The sequence below is a fragment of the Gekko japonicus genome, unplaced genomic scaffold, assembly GCF_001447785.1.
Source record: "Gekko japonicus isolate JY-2015 unplaced genomic scaffold, Gekko_japonicus_V1.1 scaffold6486, whole genome shotgun sequence".
Taxonomy (NCBI): Eukaryota; Metazoa; Chordata; class Lepidosauria; order Squamata; family Gekkonidae; genus Gekko; species Gekko japonicus.
Genome location: NW_015165453.1, coordinates 2,353 through 8,588, shown reverse-complemented (window position 1 = coordinate 8,588; position 6,236 = coordinate 2,353). Strand labels below are relative to the sequence as shown.

Here is a 6,236-nt window from a genome sequence, read left to right as displayed (position 1 = left end):
CGGCAGGGACCCAGGGGGGGGGGGGGGGGTGCAGAGGAAAATCCACGGAGGCGGACTGGAGAGGCAGCCGGACAGATGCGCCCACGATGCTTGACTGCTGCAGACGAGGTTGTTCAGCCGTGCTGAAGCCACAATGGAGTGGGGCTCCACCGACTCTTCCCCAGTACTCTCTCCCTTACACCAGTTGCTCTCGTGCACCGAAAGAGCCCCAGATGGGTTTTATGTTTGACACCCCTAAAGGCATGTGCAAGCTGAATTGAGGGGGGGAGAGAAAAGGAAGGTAAAGAGAGCCATTCTAAGGGGCATGCTTAGAACTGGAGGACATTAATTCATACGGTCGCCATAAGTCAGAAACGACTTGCCGGCAGTTGACACACTTGGAATCAGTGTTCCCTCTAAGCGGAGTTAGTGTGAGCTAGCTCACAGTCTCTTAGCCTCCGGCTCACACATTTTTGTCTCAGCTCAGGAAGGAGGGCTCCAGAACAAACTCGCTCGCTCACAACTTTAATGCCAGTAGCTCAGAAAGTAGAATTTCTGCTCACGAGACTCCACAGCTTAGAGCAGTGGTGGCGAACCTATGGCATGGGTGCCAGAGGTGGCACTCAGAGCCCTCTCTGTGGGCACGCGTGCCATCGCCCCAGCCAGGCCCAGACCATCATTAAAGTGTCAAATTCTCTGCCAAATAATTTTAAGCAAATGAAAGCATTTGGGATTGCTTTCCTTACTTTGTTTGGACCATCTTAAGTTAATGTATGAGTTGCTTTTTCTAAAGTAAAACCTCAGTATTCAGGTTAAATTGCCGTGTTGGCACTTTGCGATAAATAAGTGGGTTTTGGGTCGCAGTTTGGGCAATCGGTCTCTAAAAGGTTCGCCATCACTGGCTTAGAGGGAGCATCGCTCAGAATCCTACTCAATGGGACTTCCTCCTCGGAAGTTATTAGGATTGCGACATTAACTGCTGTGCACATGCTTTTGCGAAACCTTCGCAAAACGGGGCAAAGGTTACCAACAGAAGTATAACGTCCGGATCGCGCAAAGTGATGGTATCACTTTACTCTGCTGCGGTTAGCCCTCACCTAGAGTATCGTGTTCAGTTTTGGACACCACAATTTAAGAAGGATCGAGACAAGCTGGAAGGTGTCCAGAGGAGGGCAACGAAGATGGTGAGGGGTCTGGAGACCAGTTCCCTCTAAGCTGAGTTCGTGTGAGCTAGCTCACAGTTTTTTAGTCTCCAGCTCACAGATTTCTGTCTTCGCTCAGGAAGGAGGGCTCCAGAGCAAACTAATTTACGCAGCAGCCAAATCGCTCGCTCACAACTTGAATGCCAGGAGCTCACAAAGCAGAATTTTTGCTCACAAGACTCCACAGCTTAGAGGGAACATTGGTCTGGAGTCCAAGCCCTGTGAGGAAAGGTTGAAGGAGCTGGGTCTGTTTAGCCCGGAGAGGAAGGGACTGAGAGATAATACGATAATCATCTTCAACTACTTGAAGGGCTGTCCTATAGGGGATGGTGTGGAGTTGTTTTCTGTTGCCCCAGAAGGTCCGACCAGAACCAACGGGTTGACAATAAATCAGAAGAGTTTTCGGCTAAACATGAGGAAGAACTTCCTGACAGTTAGAGCGGTTTCTCAGTGGAACAGGCTTCCTCAGGTGGTGGAAGCTTTTAAACAGAGGCGAGACAGCCATCTGACAGCAATGCTTATTCTGTGAAAGACAGATCATGAGAGGGAGGGCAGGAAGGGTTGCCTCAGGGCTTAGTTCTCGCGGCCCTTTCTTACATGCCCAGGGAAATGCCCATAGCCACTTTGGGGTCAGGAAGCAAAACTGTTCTCCAAGCCAGTTTGACCAGTGATCCTGGAGGTTTTTTGGTCATCTTCTGGGCCTGGAACAGAGGTCACTGCGGGTGTGGGGAGGAGATATTTGTGAATTTCCTGCACTGTGCAGGGGGTTGGACTAGATGACCCTGGAGGTCCCTTCCAACTCTATGGTTCTATGAAGGCTTCTGCTTGAAGTGAAGAATATCTGAGGTGCTTTTCTGAACCCGCTGCCCCTCCAGCCATGAAGCTATTACACTGACAGGAAGGGCAGTAGCCCCCCATGCAGAACAATCAGCTTTCAAGAGCCCGGTCGGGACTCCTCAGAAGAACTGTGTTTGGCGCTACCAAGTTGGGAAGTCCCTCTTCCATATTGTCAGAGAGCCAGTTTGGTGTGGTGGTTAAGTGCGCAGACTCTAATCTGGGAGAACCGGGTTTGATTCCCCCACTACCTTTGGGTACTGAAGGGCGGGGTATAAATCCAATCTCTTCTTCTTCTTCTTCTTCCCCACTCCTCCACTTGCACCTGGCTGGATGGCCTTGGGCAAGCCGTGGTTCTGATAAGAGCTGTTCTTGAAAAAGAGCCGTTTCTGTGAGAGCTCTCTCAGCCCCACCTACCTCACAGGCTGTCTATTGTGGGGAGGGGAAGGAGTTTGTAAGGAGCCGCTCTGAGACACCTTTGGGTAGCGAAGGGCGGGGTATAAATCCAATCTCTTCTTCTTCTTCTTCTTCTTCTTCTCTCTTGTCACAAAACTACCAGGCCTATGCCGATAAGTGGGCAATCACACAGCCGGCATGTGAACTACCATAGCAACAAAGATGTTGCAATAGTCCCACAGTGCTCCTTATTCCACAGCGAAGGTTGCACACAGGACCTTGCAGCAATCCAGAGCATTGTAACTTTTCCCCCACTCCCACACTTTCCCATAACATGGGGCCAGGGGGAAAACCTCTAGAAGACTTGCGCCACCACACTGAATGAAGGGCCATGTGCCACGCGCCCATGGGCAAAGCACAAAGGGAACAATCCACCATCCGCGGAGCACAGTCATCCAAGTAACACGCTAGGCAATCGCCACCATGGCTATTTTTATTCCCCACCTCGCTCCAGAAATAAAAAAAGCCCTGCGTTACCGGAAAGCTTGCTTCACGTCAACTGCCCGTGTGCGGAATCGACACTGCTACCAAAACAACCGAGGAACGCACATGAGCTCGGCAAGCAGCTCACGACAGGCCTACACACGCCTCACACGCCCAAGCTTAAGCTTCTACCCAATCTGAAGCTAAGAAAGGCCACTGTGAGCCATGGAACCTGCATGTGTGCATGGCACCCCTGGTCAACAGCTGGTTCATGGGCTTTTGGAAGAGAGGCCCATTCCTAAACTTACTGTCGTCTCTGGCACCTGCCTGCTAAGGACTTCCACCCCGCCCTACTTTCCCGTCTCTCACAGAACACTGGAAACCCACACCAGGCAACACTGGACGAGTTTCTGCTTCAAGTTTCTGCTTTTAATATTGATCAACAGAGAACATGACTGAGCCACGGACTGTATTTCACGGCCGCTTCCCAAAGCCCAACTCGGAACTCAGCCAAGGCCTTCCCCAGCTGGCTCACCCGGTTCTTCCTCCGCCTCCTGGCCCCCCTGAGAGTCCCAACCAGTGTTCCCTCTAAGCTGAGTGAGTGTGAGCTAGCTCAGTTTCTTAGCCTCCAGCTCACACATTTTTGTCTCCGCTCAGGAAGGAGGGCTCCAGAGCAAACTGATTGATGCCGTAGGCAAACTGCTGGCTCACAACTTTCATGCCAGTAGCTCACAAAGTAGAATGTTTGCTCACAAGACTCCCCAGCTTAGAGGGAACATTGGACTCCCAACCAATGCTCCCTCTAAGCTGTGGAGTCTTGTGAGCAAAAATTCTACTTTGTGAGCTACTGGCATGAAAGCTGTGAGCGAACGATTTGTCTGCTGTGTAAATGAGTTTGCTTTGGAGAGCCACCCTTCCTGAGCTGTGGCAAAAATCCGTGAGCTGAAGGCTAAAAAACTGTGAGCTAGCGCACACTAACTCAGCTTAGAGGGAACACTGGTCCCCCAATGTTCCCTCTAAGCTGTGGAGCCCTGTGAGCAAAAATTCTACTTTGTGAGCTACTGGCATTAAAGTTGTGAGCAAGCAGTTTGGCTACTGCATAAATGAGTCTGCTCTGGAGCCCTCCTTCCTGAGCGAAGACAAAAATGTGTGAGCTGGAGGCTAAAAAACTGTGAGCTAGCTCACACTAACTCAGCTTAGAGGGAACATCTGGGGGGGGCGACCTACAGCAGGGAGCGCCACAGGGTTGCATGGGGCAAAGGGAGCAGGGCCCTCTCCATCCCCACAGGCTCACACAGGGGGGGAAAGGGAGGGGCCTGCTCCAGCCCCACCCCTGTCGGAAAAGGGCAAACACCAAGGTAGGGTTCCCAACCTCCAGGTGGGGCCTGGAGTTCCCCCGGAATTAGACTCTGTCACTTTTACACATGCTTAGCAATGGCATTCCAATCCGCTTTAGCCACCGTTTGCAAGTGGGTCTAGCCATTCCGCGCAGTAAAACCCAGTTTGCAAAGCGCATTAGGGACAGTGTTCCCTCTAAGCCAAGTTAGTGTGAGGTAGCTCAGAGTTCTTTAGCCTTGCACGGGGAAACTTTGCCCCCCTAGCTTGCACCTTAACCCCACCCCACTCCTGCCTACACGTGAACTCCGCTCATGAAGCAGGTCAGGGAAGGAGAAAGCGCCCCGCCACGGCCGTCCCCACGCGCCAGCCTCCGCTTACCAGCCTCCCGGCCCAAACCACCTCCGGCCGCCCCGTCCACCAGCGGAAATAGGAGGCGGCCGGCAAGCTCCGCCCCGAGGAGCCTGCAAGGGCTGGCGCGGGGGAGGGCGCCCAATCCCGGGCCGGGCTCCGGCGGAAGCCGCCCCGTCATTGCAAACAGCTGGGCCCGGGTCAGCTGCCTTGCAAACGCCCGGGAGACCTCCTGTGCAAGGCTCGTCGCACCATTGATTTATATAGCGGCATTATGATATTGGCTGATCTGTTTACAATACCCTTCCTAATAATCCCCAGCATAGCATTGGCCTTCTTTATTGCAGTCACACACTGTCTCGACATTTTCAGTGAGTTATCTACTACAACTCCAAGATCTCTCTCTTGATCTGTCTCTGCCAGTTCAGACCCCATCAACGTGTATTTATAGTTAGGATTTTTGGCTCCAATGTGCATCACCTTGCACTTGGCCACATTGAACCCCATTTGCCATGTTGACGCCCACTTGCCCATCTTTGACAGATCCCTTTGGAGTGCCTCACAATCCTCACTGGTTTTCACCACCCTGAACAACTTCGTATCATCCGCAAATTTAGCCACTTCACTGCTTACTCCCAACTCCAAATCATTAATGAACAAGTTAAAAAGCAGTGGACCAAGTACTGATCCCTGTGGTACCCCACTGCTTACACCCCTCCACTGGGAGAACTGCCCATTTATACTCACTCTCTGTTTTCTATTAATTAGCCAGTTTTTGATCCATAAAAGGACTTGTCCTTTTATCCCATGATTTTTGAGCTTGCTTAGGAGCCTTTGATGAGGAACTTTATCAAAAGCTTTCTGGAAGTCAAGGTAAGGATTGCTTTCCTTACTTTGTTTGGACCATCTTAAGTTAATGTATGAGTTGTTTTTTCTAAAGTAAAACCTCAGTATTCAGGTTAAATTGCCGTGTTGGCGCTTTGCGATAAATAAGTGGGTTTTGGGTCGCAGTTTGGGCACTCGGGTCTCTAAAGGTTCTCCATCACTGCCCTACACCCTCTTCCCTTCTGTACCCTACTTTTACTTGAGAAAAAAAAGTACTCACGAAAAATCATGTCTCTTTAACATGACATCAAATGCTCACTGTTCCTTTAAATATAGACATTTAGTAGGCACACCTTGCAGGATTGTGTACAGCTGACGCCTGGGCTTTTGGAAGGTATGATGTCATGTTAAGAGATGAGGTATGTATTATGTCAGGATATTTTACATTATTTAATACTGGCAACAATGTATAATTCATTTGATATTTGTAATGCTGTTCAATTCATCTTACATCTTTCTGTGGGGATTATATATTAAACAGGCCAGTGGAGTATCTCATGACTATGAAGAAGATGGTAATTGAAACGGGTGAAGAGCCAGCAGCCCTCATTGTTTGTTCAGGTTTATGGGACTATTTTGATCTATATTTGAAATGAAGAAAGGTTAAAGCGCTTGGGGCTCTTTAGCTTGGAAAAACAACGGCTGAGGGGTGACATGATCGAGGTTTACAAGATTATGCATGGGATAGAGCAGGTAGACAAAATGGTCCTTTCCTCCCTTTCTCACAAGACAAGAACTCATGGGCACTCCATGAAATTGCTGAGGAGTTGG

General features: G+C 50.2%; 1 long non-coding RNA gene across 1 annotated transcript in view; it reads right to left on the bottom strand.

Moving 5' to 3' along the window:
- Positions 1-4,687, bottom strand: part of LOC107109991 — a 14,206-nt gene extending 9,519 nt beyond the window's left edge. The window contains exon 1 of the long non-coding RNA XR_001482496.1: positions 4,611-4,687. This is a non-coding gene — a long non-coding RNA (uncharacterized LOC107109991). The remainder of the gene's footprint in view (positions 1-4,610) is intronic.
- Positions 4,688-6,236: the final 1,549 nt, after the last annotated feature.